At 36.1% G+C, this 16369-nt stretch overlaps 1 protein-coding gene across 21 annotated transcripts in view; it reads left to right on the plus strand.

Annotated features, from left to right (window-relative positions):
• LOC118529283 (uncharacterized) overlaps nt 1-16369 on the plus strand; it is a 511719-nt gene that overhangs the window by 451370 nt on the left and 43980 nt on the right. For 17 of the 21 annotated variants that reach the window (XR_013441210.1, XR_013441213.1, XR_013441214.1 and 14 more), the window contains one exon: nt 5298-5385. The gene's annotated coding sequence lies outside the window, so the exon portion shown is untranslated. Of the gene's footprint in view, nt 1-1242; nt 2051-2783; nt 3017-5297; nt 5386-11057; nt 11285-16369 lie in introns of those variants that run through there. The other 4 variants (XM_078055064.1, XM_078055061.1, XM_078055059.1 and 1 more) reach the window with 3 other exon arrangements.

Below are 16369 nucleotides of genomic sequence, written 5' to 3' on the forward strand. Positions count from 1 at the left end.
ATAGACAGGGTTATAGATTTATGCTTGCAGCAATTCAGTTAAAAATTTTCCCATTGCAAAACACCAACAGGCTGAAAAATTGCAATGCACAATTTTTAAATTACAAACTTGTGCCTGTGAGAATGGAAGAAAATCCTTGGTAAAAAAGAAGTAGGCAACTACAAAATAGTTTAAAAATCACAAGCGAACACCGGGCTGTCTTGGGGACATTTGGCTATGCCGGGATCTTAGATCTTTGGGTTTTAAAGTCTTTGAAGAGTGGGGCACCTGGGCACCCTCCAGCTCAGGTCATGATCTCAGGGTCCTGGGATTGAGCCTGTGTCTGGCTCCCTGCTTAGTGGGGAGTCAGCTTCTCCCTCTTCCTCTGCACCCCCCCCCACCATGCTCTCTCTCTCTCTCAAACAAATAAACAAAATCTTTAAAAAAAAATGTCTTTGAATAGTACATGAAAAAATAATCTTTGGCCCAAGCAGAGGAAAGGAAGGGGACCCTTACTTAATGATGCTTACATCCAAAGTCTACAACTTAGTGAAACTGAAAAGACATTTGCCAAATAATAAAGGGAGATGCTAATGGAAGTTGTCTTCGCCAGCAAACCACATGCTTTCCCTCATGTAACCAAGACAAAACTTTGTCCTATGTGACCCAGAAAATCCCACTCTGAGAAATAAACTCAGAGTGGTCCTACTTCGGTAAAGCTCTGTTAGGTCTGCCCAAAGCTAACTCTACTCCCCATTGGAGAAATCTACACTCAACTCAAGACTCTCTTGGTTCTCATACATTGAGGTCATACAAATATCAGTTTTATACTTCAAATTACAAAGCAGATGAGAAAATAATACACCATAAGCAAGAGTTAGTAGAAACAAATAGCAGAACTGGAAAAAGATAACTTAAATAATTGGGACTTATCAAATTTAAAGTATAAAATAACTATGATTAAAATGTAAACAAATAGAAGAGAATTGAAAATATCATCAAGGAGAGTGAGGCTAATAAAACTTATCTGGAAATGATTTTATTGAACTAAATATGTTGTTCAAAAATAAAAATAATGCAAGGTAAAAACTCAGCGGAATTAATAAGCAGTAAATTAGACACAAGTAAGAGAAAACTAGTAAACTGGATCTTAGATGAAGAAATTCTCTAGAAACAAAGAAGAGATATGAAGTGGATTAATGTAGAATAAGGGTTAAGAGACATAGTGGGCAGAATAAAAAGGCCAATGCTATGTCTTATCAGTTACAGAAGAAGTGGAAAAAGCCAATGGTTAAATACATAAATGCTGAGAATTATCCAGAATCAATAGAAGACACAGAGTACCCAGATTCAGGAAACCTTATAAAACCTACGGTAAGATACATATAAAATAATGGACACTTGGACACATGTTGATGTATATCAAAATCAAAGATGTTTCATGCAAGTATTTATTTTAAGAAGAAAAAGAGAAAAGACAAATCAGTTACAAAGGAACAGCAATTAGAATGATATTTGATTTTTAACAGTAAAATATGTCACAAAAAATGGAATAATATAATCAAATTACTGAGAATAAAAATAACCTAGTCTTAATCCTATACCTAACTGAACTTTCAATAAAGAAAAATTTCAACTTTTAATGTTTGTGGGCTCTGGGCTCACAGGGAAGCTATACTTTAACTTTTGCCAAGATCAGAATGACTTAACCAAACTTCAAAGCATGGGTTCCATTTCCGCCTGGAGCACACATTGTACATCTGCTTCATTAGCAAATAACCTGAAAGAAACATTTCAAACTAAAGGTAAGAGCAAAAATCTTAAGTTCCCACACTTCTGTGTGTAGCCTGTAACCTTGCACATACTAAAAGTACAAGATAAAGTTTGTAATTTTCTGGAATGTTTAATGTCATGATGATTTGTAACTTTTGATGTAACAAAAAACATATATAACTCTGTATTAAACATTGCTTCTCTGGAGCACTCTTTTCTTTGTGAAGAATATGTATCCCAGCAGCTCTTCTAACTTGAGCTCAAATAAAACTCTTTTCCTTTCTCTTTAAAATTTCAAAAGAGGCCTGTTCATTTTGCATCAACAGTTTCACTTAATAGTAAGGATGAAATAAATATATTTTCATAAAAATGTGAAGAGAGTTTGTTTCTATTAGACTCTTGCCGAAGGAACTTTCAAGATTGTACTTCAGGAAAAAGAGAAATCTGGAAGTTACAGTACTGAGAGCAAAAAGGAATGGTAAACAAAAAACTGATAAACGTGGTTATTTCTAAATAGATATTTTTGTATAAGAATAATATTATTGTACAACATAGGGGATAAAAACTAGAGAACTAAATCATTTGAATAGTAAGGCAAATTTGTAATTAAAGCCCTTGTGTTGCTGAGCAGAAAACTGAGATATTCATTAACTTTGGGCTTTAGGTAAAATACGTGCATGTTAAAAGTCAAGAAATTGCTGAAAGAAGTAGCATATAGCATTTCTATTATGGAAGTAAAAAAGGGGAGTGATAAAAGAATTTAAAAATCCAAAATCAGCTAAGCATAAAAAAGTGCATATGTACAAAGAGAAGATTAAATTCATCAGGAATATAAACCATTTATAAACTTAAATGTACCTAATATAGCCTCAAAATATAGAAAGCAAAAATTGACAGAACTATCAAGTTGATAAATCCACCAAGAGTAAGAGATTTTTAAAACAAAATTCTCAGTAACTGATACATTAATAAGGTAACAATATATAAGGATATAATAGATTTGAACAATTTTTTTTGCTTTTTTCCCTCAGATAATAACTTATCTTGGATTTCCTTCAGTCTCTACTCAAATTGTACCTCCTGAAAAGTGTTATCCAGCATATCTAGTCTTCTTTCCTTATTCCCATCACTCTTTATTCTCTATCCTAGGTTAATTTGTTTTTATTGCTTTTTTATTAAATGACCATATGCCAGTATTTATTTGTATGTGTCCTTTTCCCTTTCCTCCTTATATTCCACGTGCCTAGTACACAGCCTGGTACATTGTAGGTGTTTAATAAATATTTGTTGAATAAACAGACTCGAGGTCTTGGCAATGTTGTTCTCTTTATGGGTAAACTCCTACTTGTCTTCTTAGCGTTCAGCTTTCAGATTCCTCAAGAAATCTTGTCTTGCTTCCCCAGCCTAGGTTAGATCCCTCTGTTTACACTTCTATTAACACTTTATAATGCCCTTTTGTAAATTCACTCAATCATTTGCTCAACAATTATTTGAGCGCCAAGTATGTTCCAGTCCCTGTTTTAGACCTTAGGGATGCGGTAGTGAACATAACAGACATAATCTCAACTCTTGTGAAGTTTATATCTAGCGTGGTGGGGTTGGAGGGCAGACAAGAAGGAAATAGGTAAGTACATGTACTTCATACAATTATAAGTAGTGTGAGGAAAAATGAAGCAGGATTAGGGAGATGAGAGAGCCAAGAAAATAGTAGACGTGGCTCTTTTATATAGAGGACCAGGTAAGTCTTCATGCATTAGATGATTTAGAAGAGAATCTGTAAGTAAATATAAGGTTGGCTCTGAGCATAAGCGGGGGAAAAGTGACCAGGTCAGAGGAAACAGCAAGTGGTAACACCTTGAAACAATAATGTTCTTAAAGTGTTCTAGGAACAGTAATGAGCCCAGTGTGGCCGGAGCAGAACGAACAAGGTAAGGGTTAGTAAGAGATGAAGTGAAAGAGAGACTTTTTTTGGACTTCTTTGACAAGTGATGTCATTTAAGTTTATAGAGTTATCACTGGGATGGGGGAGGGGAAGGGGAGATATTCATAGGATTCTGAAGGTGCAGCCTCAAGAATAGCCGCGAGGTGGCACCAGGCTGCCCAGGCCGCTCCAGGATGTTCAGGGCTGGGAGCTGGGAATCTAAGTGATCCCAGGGAACTCCCCCCCTACAGGGCTGGTGGGACCGGAAACCCCCTTCTTCAAAGCCCAGAGGGGTTTCGCTACAGTCCAAGGATCCCAGTCCCATGGTCCGGGCCCTGGCCTCGGTGGTGCCCATCTGTTCCGGGTGCAGTTCAATAGTCACAGCTCAGGGACTGGGGGCAGCCTAGCCAACTCAGCAGAAGGTCACTTAGCTCCTTTCTGTGCTGCTGGGGGGCCAGAGCAGGGGGGCCCTCAAGCAATCAGGTCACCACACCAAAGTTCTGCAGCCGGAAGCTATAACTGCGGCTGCTGAGGGCCATCTGGGCCACCTTCTGGAAGACCATGTGGACGTGTTTTGTGGAGCGGGACTGAGCACTCCAGGTAGGCACTGCCCCTAGCTAAAGACTAAGGATGAGGCTAAAACTTGCTATTTTTTTAAACTTTTTTTTTTTAAGATTTTATTTATTTATTTGACACAGAAAGAGACACAGCGAGAGAGGGAACACAAGCAGGGGGAGTGGGAGAGGCAGAAGCAGGCTTCCCGCTGAGCAGGGAGCCTGATGTGGGGCTCGATCCCAGGACCCTGAGATCATGACCCGAGCCGAAGGCAGACGCTTAACGGCTGAGCCACCCAGGCCCCTCTAAAGCTTGCTATTTTAAGGACTTTGGCTTTCACTCTAAGATATTACAGCCACAGGAGTGATTTTAGTTTGAATAGGCTCTCTTGTAGGGGGTAAAGTTAGAGGGGAAATTAGTTAGAAAGTAATTAAAAGAATGCAGATCAGAAATGATGTGTTTGGGATCTGAGTAGTAGCAGGAAAGTAGTGGGAAGTGGTCAAATCCTGGATGCATTGGGAAGACTTTGCCAGCAGGATTTGATGAGAGATTGAATACAGGATGTGAGAGAAAAAGCAGTCAATGATGAATCTGGCGGGAGTATGGGAAAAGATGAAGCTTCACTTGACTGAGACTGGGAAAACTATAGAGGATCGTAGGGAGGGAGCGGGGCTGTGTCCAGGCAGAATATGGATTTTGGATGTGTTGAAATATCAGACACCCAAATGAAGAGTTTGAGTTGGAGCCTGTATATAAAATTCTGGAACCAAAGGGAAAAGTCCAGGATGGAGATACAAATAGGGGAATTACCAATATATAGATGGTATTTAAAGCCATCTGCAGGAAGAAAAAAGAAAAACAAAAACATGAAGTTGGATGATTCAGCTGTGAGTAATTCCAACATTTAAGAACTGAGAGGATGAGGAAGCACTAGCCAGGGAGGAAAACCAAAAGAGAGCAGTGATCAGAAGCCAAGTAAATGAGTGTTTTAAGAAGATGGGAAAAACATATTTTAGGGACCATATGAACAACTTTTTGGAGAATTTTCACTTTTTTTTTTTTTTTTTAGAACTTTCAAAGGCAGCAGAGAAATAATATAATAGCTGGAAGGAGATAGAATGATCAACCTGCTTGATACTCCTGTGTTTGTAAGAATGGTAAGGCTCACATGCTGTGGTAACAGTATGTCTATCCTGTTGACTACTTTTTGCCTAGTACAATGATTGACCCAAAGTAGGTGAGTGATTAAATATTTCTTGGGCAAATAAGTACCATTTCTGTTAAAATTATGATCCAAAAATTGTTATGGTTTAACAATATTTTCAATAGATGTTGCTTTTTCTTTTAAATTGGGACAAAAATATGCATTTTTGACTTTAGTAGAAAAATGACTGTAGATATGATCATACTACATCTACTCATTCGGTTCCCCAGCTGACTTAATTATGCTAAGCACTGTGTACCATTTTTATTTCAGAAAAACTGTGCAGTATGGCAAGTTAATTTGCTAAAAATATTAGGTGCAGTTAGCTTTAATTATCTATAGCAGAGTTTTTCAAATCATGGAGAAAAAGTAAATATATTTTTCTTCAGCAAAGTAGACTTTGATTTAAGGTCAGAGAGCATCGGGAAGCCATTAAGTCTTTTTTTTTCCTATAAACATTTTTATTTTACTTATTTTTTATTGAAGTATAATAGACATGTAACATTATATTGGTTTCTGGTGTGTAGCATAATGATTTGATACTTGTATGTATTGGGAAACGATCGCCACAATAAGTCTTAGTTATAATCCGTCATCACACACAGTTACAGAATTTTTTTTCTTGTGATGAGAACTTTTAAGATCTGCTCTCTTAGAACTTAGACCTTTCAAATATGCAGTACGGTATTGTTAACTATATTCACCATGCTGTACATTATCTCCCCATGACTTATTTATTTTATAACTGGAAGTTTGTACCCTTTGATTCCCTTCACCCATTTCACCAACCCCCCCATTCCCTGTCTGACAACCATCAATCTGTTTTCTGTATCTATGAGTTTGATTTTTTTTAGATTCCACGTATAAATGAGATCATATGGTGTTTGTCTTTCTCTGTTTTTATTTTACTTCACATAATCTCCTCAGAGTCCATCCATGTTGTCTCAAATGACAAGATTTCATTCTTTTTTGATGGCTGAATAGTATTCTATTATATATATAATGAAAATGTGATATCTATACCCATACATCCATTGATGGACATTTGGATTGTTTCCATATCTTGGCTATTGTAAATAATGCTGCAATAAACATAGGGGTGCATATCTCTTTTTGAGATACTGTTTTCATTTTCCTTGGTTAAATACCAGAAGTGGAATTGCTGGATCATATGGTAGGTTCTATCTTGAATTTTTTGAGAAACTTCCATACTGTTTCCATGAAGCCTGTACTGATTTACATTCCCACCAACAGTGACAAGGGTTCTCTTTTCCCACATCCTTGCTAACACTTGTTATTTCTTGTCTTTTTGATAATAACCATTCTATTGGGTATGAAGTGATACCTTATTGTGGTTTTGATTTGTATTTCCCTGATGATTAATGATATTGAACATCTTTTCATGTGCCTATGGGCCATTTGGATGTCTTCTTTGGAAAAATGTTGTTTCTCTGCCTATTTTTTAAATTGGATTGTTTATTATTATTATTTGCTATTGAGTTGTATGAATTCTTTATATATTTTGGATATTAACCCCTTATTGAATATGTGGTTTGGAAAAAATTTCTCCAATTCAGTACGTTGCCTTTTCATTTTGTTAATGGTTTCCTTTGCTGTGCAGAAGCTTTTTAGTTTGGTTAGCCCTTTTTGTTTAATTTTGCTTTTATTACCTTTGCTTCTGGAGTCAGATCCAAAATATCATCATCTAGACCAATATTAACGAGCTTACCATGCTGTTTTTTTTTTTTTTAAAGATTTTATTTATTTATTTGACAGAGAGAGACACAGTGAGAGAGGGAACACAAGCAGGGGGAATGGGAGAGGGAGAAGCAGGCTTCCCGCGGAGCAGGGAACCTGATGCGGGGCTCGATCCCAGGACCCTGGGATCATGACCTGAGCCGAAGGCAGACGCTTAACGACTGAACCACCCAGGTGCCCCTACCATGCTGTTTTGATTACTATAGCTTTGAAATATAGTTTGAAATTAGGAGGTGTGGTGCCTCTAGCATTGTTCTTTCTCTAGGTTGTTTCGGCTACTCAGGGTCTTTTGTGGTTTCATACAACTTTTAGGGCTGCTTTTTCTATTTTTTTGAAAAGTGCCATTGAATTTTGATAAGGATTGCATTGAATCTGTGGATTTCTTTGGGCAGTATGGACATTTTAACAATATTAATTATTCTAATACATGAGCATGGAATATCTTTCCATTTATTTGTGTCTTCAATTTCTTTCACCCATGTCTTATAGTTTTCAGTGTACTGGTCTTTCACTCCTTGGTTAAATTTATTCCTAGATAGTTTCTTCTTTTTGATGCAGTTGTAAATGGGATTGTTTTCTTAATTTCTCTTTCTGATTGTTCATTGTTAATGTGTAGAAGTGCATTAGATTTCGTGTATTGAATTTGTATCCTGCAACTTTACTGAATTTTTTTATTAGTTCTAACAGTTTTTTGGTGGCATCATTAGGGGTTTCTATGTATAGTGACAGTTTTATTTCTTTTCCAGTTTGGAAGCCTTTTAATTCTTTTTCTTGTCTAATGCTCTGTCTAGACTTCCAATGCTATGTTGAATAAAAGTGGTGAGAGCAAGCATCTTGTCTTGTTCCTAACTGGAAAAGTTTTCAGCTTTTCACCATTGACTATGATGTTAGCTGAGAGCCTGTCATATATAGACTTTATTATATTGAAGTACATTCCCTCTATACCTGCTTTGTTGAGAAGTTTATCGTAAATGAATGTTGAATTTTGTTAAATGTTTTTTCTGCATCTATCAAGATGATATGATTTTTATTCTTCATTTTGTTAATGTGATGAATCACATTGATTTGTACATGTTCAACCACCCTTGCATCCCTTGAATATATTCCATTTGATCATGGTATGTGATCCTTTTAATGTATTGTTGAATTTGGCTTGCTAATATTTTATTGAGGATTTTTGCATGAACAATATTATTAATGCAACCAAAATTAGAGAAAAACACTTTTCTCATGCGTACATGAATCTTTATGAAAACTGACTATGAATAATCCTTAAAACAAATTTCAATGCATTTCAAGAAACGAATTCCAAACAATCAGTTATCATTGATCACAAAGCATCTCACTTATAAATAAAAGACCAAAAGATCCTAAAAGTATAAACACATTTCTAAATAAGTGATAAAGAAATTATGATGTGAACTGTGAAACACTTGGAACTGAATAATACAAAAGTACAAAATATCGAAGTTGTAGCATGCATCTACTGAAGGCCTTAATGCACATATAATAAATTTTAAAAGGATAAGAACAAGGAACTAAACATTCGGACAGTGAATACTGATTCTGAAGAAACGAAAGAGAAAACAACAATATTGATAAGATCAGAAGCTCATAAAATATAAATGTAGAATAGAAAGAATCAACAAAGACAAATGCTGAGGATTAGAAAAGACTAACAAAATAAACAAACTTTGGCAAAATTGATCCCAAAAAGAAGTAACAAATAAATGTTGTTGGGCGCCTGGGTGGCTCAGTCATTAAGTGTCTGCCTTCAGCTCAGGTCATGATCACAGGGTCCTGGGATCGAGCCCCACATCGGGCTCCCTGCTCAGCGGGAAGCCTGCTTCTCCCTCTCCCACTCCCCCTGCTTGTGTTCCTGCTCTTGCTATCTCTCTCTCTCTGTCAAATAAATAAATAAAATCTTAAAAAAAATAATATTGTTATTGCATAAGTGATCATAACAGATACAGCAGATATTAAAAACAAGAAAATACTATGAATAACTTTATGTCAGCAAATTTGAAAACAGATAGAATTGACATTTTTCCCCCCAAAATGAAAATTTATCATTGCTAATTCAAGAAAAAGGCAAAATTGTGCAATTCTGTGACAATTAAGGAAATTGTATCAGTGGATTAAAGTCTACTCACTAAGTCCACTCACTCCAGATGGTTCTAATTTTATATAGACTATTCCAGAGATAAGTAAAGCTAAATACTTCTCAACTCATTTTATGATGCTAGTTATAACCTTGCAAAATCATATGTGGATTTGTATAAAAATGAAAGTTTATAGGTAAATTTTGTTTACAATAATAAATAGAAATGTATTTTATAAAAATGTTGGTAATCTGAATCATGGAACATGTATTTGAAAAAATACTGATAACACACAGTATTGTGGAATGATTTTCTTCAGGAGTACAAGAATATTCTAACATGAAATTCCAAGTAATTTATATTTATATAAAAATGGTGATATAATACTTAAGATGTATAAAAATGAAAGATTTTTTTCCCCCTTACCATCACAGTTGTTCTAGTCAGCATATTAGGAAAAAAAAAAGGCAAACAGACCTCCTTCAAGGACAATATGAGTATTACATAGTAAGCTCAGTACAGTCTTTGCACTTGATAAAAATTCAAGAAATTTGCACATATAAGATCTACATATACATACATACACATGAAACTATATATACATATACACCCACCAACTATGTTCATATATTCCAGCAATAAACTTTTAGGAAATGTAGTTTAAAAAAGTATTTAAAATATCAATGACATAAAAAATTAATTGGAATACACTTAACCAAAGTTGTGAATGATCTTTATGGAGGAAACGCAAAATTCTATTATAAAAAGATATAAATGAATAAAAGTTAGACCATAATCATGGATAGAAATACTATAGCAAAGCCATCAGTTTTCCATAAATTAGTCTATATTTTAACAATTAAAATCAAAATTATGTCAAACAGAATCCTGAAAACATCTTTAATTTCTATAAGACAATATGGGAACAACAAAAACCAAATAGAAAAATGGGCAGTTTATAGACTAGGAAGTGAAAATGGGCAAAAATATAAGAAAAGAATTCAATATCACCAATAATTAGGGAACTATAAATTGTAGTCACAATGACATACCATTTCATGCCCATCATGTTAATGATTAGTAAAAATTTAAGTAGAATGATAGTATGTGGTCCAGAAAGATGGAGAAGCAGTTAGAATTCTTACATACTCCTTGGTTCGTATAAGTTAGTTAAGTTGCCTTGGAGAACAATCTAGCTATATCCAGGAAGTTGGTATCATGTGTACCCCATAATTAAGCAGAGCTACTAACAGGAATATGTACAGGGTGCTTATGTTAGCATTGTTTTGCAATAGCAACAAATTAGAAATGATCTAAGTGTAAATATTCATAAACTGGAGAATGAATAACTCTTAGGATACTCATGTAATTGAATATTATATAACATCAAAGTATAAATGGAGAGCCAAATATATCAATATTGATAAATCTTTCCAACATAATATGAATTAAAATAAATCTATGAGTTGTGATTCCATTTATAGAAAATTTTAAAATAGGTAGAACAACATTACATATTGTTTAAGGATATATCCATATTAAATAAGTATATAAAGAAATGCATGGAAATTATAGACAGGAAGTTGAATAAACACAGATGTAGGAAGGGAAAAGAAGGCCATCAGGGAGGGGTAATGAGGGGGATTCAACTGTATTGGTAATCTTTTATTGCCTCAGTGGCATGGTGAGTATATGGATGTTTATTTTATTAGTCTCTGTACCATTTTTATGTCTAAGCATTTGTTAATGCATGTTTATATTATAGGAAAAATGTGTACAGGACAGAGGAAGAATGTAAAAGAAAGGGAAGGGAGGTTGGAGAGAGGTCACAAAGGGGAAAGATGAGGCTACAGAGCCAGGAAGAGCACCGGCTTCACACTTCTGCACAGATTCTGGCGGCAGTGAGACTTGGGTTCAAATCCCAGCTGAAACCCGTAGTAGCAGTGTTATCAAATAATACCTCCTTCCCTCAGCAATACCTTCTTCCATTTGGTAGGTAAAGCACAGTCTGTAAAATATTTTGACAGTTACCTGATCCATATGGCATCTGGAAACATAGGCAGCAAAGTATCCTAGAAATGAAGTGACTTGTCCACGGTCTTTTTTATGAACTGGACCTTGAAATCACTCTCCATGTTCCCAAACCAGTGTTCTTTCCAGTCTGTCATGACAGTCACCTTTATAGGTGATGATTTCCATGTGGGTAGAGTCTATTTCTTATTCTGTTTTGCTTTGTATTCACTATTGCACTTCCCTTAGAACTCTTCAGTGTGCGCCTCACCAAAAGAGAAATGATTGATGAAAATAGCATTAAACATTTTTATTACAGTGGATTTTGAATGTTCTTCAATTACCAGTGCTTACCAAGAGTTTTAAAGCAAGAATGAAAACAGTAGGGCAAAACTGTGCAACACTTATTTGAGGCAAAAGATTGTGTTATCAGTAGTGGGTAAGGTAAAGAAAGGGTGTGCTCAATAAACTTCAAGGATACAGAGGTATATTTTTATGTCTATTTCTCCTATCTGTGGGGTTTATCTGCTCTTTTAAGTCAGCAAAAATATGTTTGGGAAGTATTAGAAGTGAATCAGAGATGTAAAGGCAAGAATTCAAATACTGATTTGGGCACTGAGAAGGAAGCTGGCCACAGTGTGAAACGCAAGGACAAGGCCAATTACACTTTGAACGGATACAAAAGGCTGCTTTGCCATGAAGGGAGAAGGAAAGACCAGAGCTTCTGAGTGTTGCATGAAATCCCTCACACAGTCCAAAATGAGATCCCGGTGCAGGCTAATGTATGCTTTCTTCAGTGACTCATTTATTATTGCAGGAAAAAATGACTTCCAAAACAACACCCAAATAGCCACAGTGTGATGACAAAACCTGAGAAACAGGGGCAGGTAGAAGACTTGAAAGATGAATTACTGTCCCTAAGGCAGCCAACCAAGATGTTCTTTAAATGACAGTGATCGAGATTAAGAGGCTGTGGAGCCAGGGCATAAGCAAGGACAAGAACCAAATCCCCTTATGGATGGTTTACCACATAATGGAGTGGAATCTATCTGAAGATGTCTTCTCAGCCCCCAAAATGGGAGTGATATTTTGCCATTTCTTTACTTCAGAAAGAGTATTATTAGAATAGAGTATAAACAAATCATTAAATATATATTGAAAAATTATTGGTATTTTTCCATTTTATATTTGTAGATGGTGCTACTGCTAATGGCTACATATAAAGGTGGGTAACTGAAAAATTTGCAACCAAAATTTTTTAAAGATAATACACATACTGCATACTGTGAACAAACACAAAAATATTATAAAATGTTCAGACTCTAGCCTTCTCTAAAGAATTTCACATATTATTGGCCTAGTGATTGGGGTTTCTTATAGAAATGATTTAAAATTTAGAAATTTCAGGCTAGAAAAGTATTTTTGTTGTACAGAGATTTCTGTTGTAACGGCATATTTTGAAATGGGATTTGACTGGCATGAGAAATAGCTGCTATAAAGTCATAGCCTGAATCCAAACACTAAAGAAGAGAATATAATTCTCGCATGTTGAGTAAGAGCAATCATTCCTCTTACTTTACTTTTCACTATGAAGGGCTCAAATCTCCATTGAATGAGAACTTCCATAGAAATCTGTTTGATAGGGAATCAGGGCTCTTTCGCCATGTTAAATGCCTGGTTCCTGAGGGAGATATCTATCTTCTCTGCTTCAGAAATCAGCCGACATCTGTAAGTGGGTCTAGACCTGCTGGTTCCCAAAGCTTTCATTCATTTTTCACTAAGGAAATGTAATATTAATGTAATTTCAGGCTACATGAAACGAGTGAAATAGAGTATAATAGTGTAGTGTGCGTATTATTGGCATTTCTGTTCGGTAGTATTTCTTTGCCCTAACTTTAACCTCATCCTCTTACTGCTACTCAACAAGATCCAGCACTGTGAGCAGGAAGTAGTAATCACCTACCTCCACGTTGAAAATATGGAGCTGTTCTTTATGTAATGAAAAAAGTACTGTGGGGAGACTTTTTCTTAGCTAACTGGTAAGGAACTTGAGTTTCAGAATAGTAAAGAGGCTTGCCTACTGTGGAAATTTTGGAAAATGTGTTTAATGAGGAAAAGCATTCATAATTCTACTACATGAAGCTAGGCTTCATTAGCATCTTGGACATTTTTTTAAATTGGGAAATGGCCTCTTGTATTTAACAACAATAATCTACTTTTTAATTGAGTTCATAATAAATATTTCCTATTGTTCTTCACAAACCTGACTTTAATGGTTTCCCAGTGTCCCATTTTATAGATGTACAGCGATTTACCAAATGAGTCACTTTTTGTCATAAATTTAGCTTTTTCCCCATATTCCACTTTGCTATAATAACTGTCTTTTTACCTAACTTTCTTGAACATGTCTGAATAAATTTTCTTAGGGTTTCCTTAGGATACATTTTTGAAGTGGGATGACTAGATATAAAGGTACAAACATTTCTAAATATCACCAATACACATTTTGAAACTCTACTGATTTGAAATATTTTTACTACTGTATTTATTCATGTATTTTTTGTTTCTTTCAATAGACATGTATCAGGTCTTCTGATGTACAAGACAGTGTGCTCAATTCTAGGAATACATCCCTGAATATGATACTATCTCTTACATCTAGTTCACATTCTACTGGGAAAGACATAAAAGTAAACAGCCAATTACAATTCAGAGAGAGAGCAGCAGTGTTAGGGTAGCATTACCCATGAGAGCAAGTGGGTAAATATAAATAGTTTTAGGCTCGGTGTTACAAAATCATGAGAAACAGCCTTCATGTGAAGGGGAATTAAGATCTTCAGGGAAAAGGTAGGTTTTGATTAAAGAGATTAAGAAAACAGAAGTTTTTCTGATAATAAATTATGAATTCCAGTGGGCTCAGTGAAAGAGTTTAAAGATTTGAGGAAAAACTGGAGAAAGGGAGAGATGGTGCAGCCTTTTTTTGTATAGAGAAGAAGTGATGAGGGTGACTTTGAGAGTCTGCGGATTTTTGTGTAGCAACATAAACAGGATCAAAGGGTACAAAGAGATTAGTTCCAGTGGTGAGCATACTGTGATTATTAGGTTTCTGCCTCTCTGAGGAGGAGGCAGTTTTCTTTAAAGCACATTAAATATCAGAAAAACAAGAATATTTCATGAAAATTTAAAAATGAAAATATTCTTTCCTTTAGAATTCTCTCATCAGTATGACCTTTCTTCCTATGGTGTATTATCTAATTTTACTGCATTTGGAGGCACCTTGTTGCTCTGGGTTTAAAAGAGAAAGAGCTGGGGCACCTGGCTGAGCATCAGACTCTTGATTTTGGCTGGGGTCATGATCTTGGGATCGTGGGATCAATCCCCGTGTTGGGCTCTGTGCTCAGGGGAGAGTCTGCTGGAGATTCTCTCTCTCCTTCTTCCTGTGGCCCCCCTCCTCACCCGTGTACTCACTCTCTCTTTATCTCTCTCAAAATAAATAAATGAATCATTTAAAAAAAAAAATGAAAGAGAAAAGTTGTTCAGTGGGAGGAGATTCCTCTGCTTCACATTCACTCTGGGATCCTTGTTCTACCAGAATTTTATAGTGCAAAGATGGCTCCCTCTGATGAAGCTCAGACCTGCCCATTTTTCACTCTGTCTTTCATAAACACAAACAGCAGAAGCAACAGTGGCATTACTGAAGTCCCCAGATGGGATCAACTGTAGTCTGTGGCCAAGGAAGGGCAGAGTTTGGCTTATAAAAATATCCAAGAAGTGAGCAAGATTCATACTGATGTAACTGTGTTGTTAATAAAAAAAAATTTTTTGTAATGAACTTTTTAATACAATTATCAATATACTATCAAAGTTAAGAAAAGGCTACCAAGAGATGTCCAATGAATCATCTTAATGTCAAACATAGTTTTCCCTGTCCCCATTATATATAATAGTAGCTCTACATCTTCCTCAGGATTGGGTCAGTTTTCTCTGTCAGAATGTTACCGTTCCTTGTATGTTGCCCCCTTGACTGCTGGACTCTTGCTGTGCCCATGGTAGAAACGTTCCCTTTGGTGAGTCAGGTCCTTCGTACCTGTAGAACACAGAGTTGCGAGGATCGGAGTCCAAATTTTCTAAGTAGGCTGCAGAGAGTGAGGCTGAGCCGGATCCCTCCAGCCTCCACCTCTTGGATCCTGGACCTTTGTATTATACCTGATGGTAAAAACCAAACCAAACCAAACAAAAACAGTTGTTGATTTAGGATACATACCGTATCTTGGAGGGTATTTCTTTATGTTTGCATGGTGTCTTCAAGCTGGACCCTCAGCTGTGCCTTTGAAAGGCCATTGCGTTACAGTCAGGTGAGGCGGCCTGTTATGGGCCTAGTTGATCTCATGTTCATATGCCTAGTGTGGACCTTTTGTTTTGTAAAGTGGATTACTTGGTCAGTGTTAGATGGGATAGAATATTAGAAAATCAAACACTCTCTAAGCCCTGAGATAGTGGAGCTGCCTCAGTGACTATATGGTAATGAATCACTCCCTCTTCCAAAGTGGAAGATGTTCAGTGTAATCAAATGGACACTGAAGGGCTATTGACCTACTAGAGAGATGGTGCCATTTGGGGAATGCTGTGTTGGTCTCTCCAGATGGCAGATTGGACATTTAGCAGTCAGCATCTATATATGTCTTGGTGAGTGGAAGTTCATGTTTTGGGGTCCAAGTATAAATCCTCCAACCCCACTCTCATGATTATTCCATTGATGTTCATATTGTATGAGTACTAGAGTGGATGATGACAGAGGTTGACTAACATCAGATGTTTGAATCATTATGTCTACTTGGTTATTTAGTGGTTTTTCTAATGGTGGATGTTCTCTGGCAGGGAATTACATATGACACAAAGATCTTCACACCTTGCTTACTCTCATTGCTTATTCACATGCCTCTTGTCCCCAGTCTTTCAGTTTTTTTTTCTTCCAGGTCCCTGGCCAACAAGCCAAGCTCTTCTCTATTGTCCATAAATCCATATATATATTCTTATCTCAGGCCACTTTTCTATACACAAAATTGG

This window comes from Halichoerus grypus, chromosome 9, assembly GCF_964656455.1.
Source record: "Halichoerus grypus chromosome 9, mHalGry1.hap1.1, whole genome shotgun sequence".
Classification (NCBI taxonomy): domain Eukaryota; kingdom Metazoa; phylum Chordata; class Mammalia; order Carnivora; family Phocidae; genus Halichoerus; species Halichoerus grypus.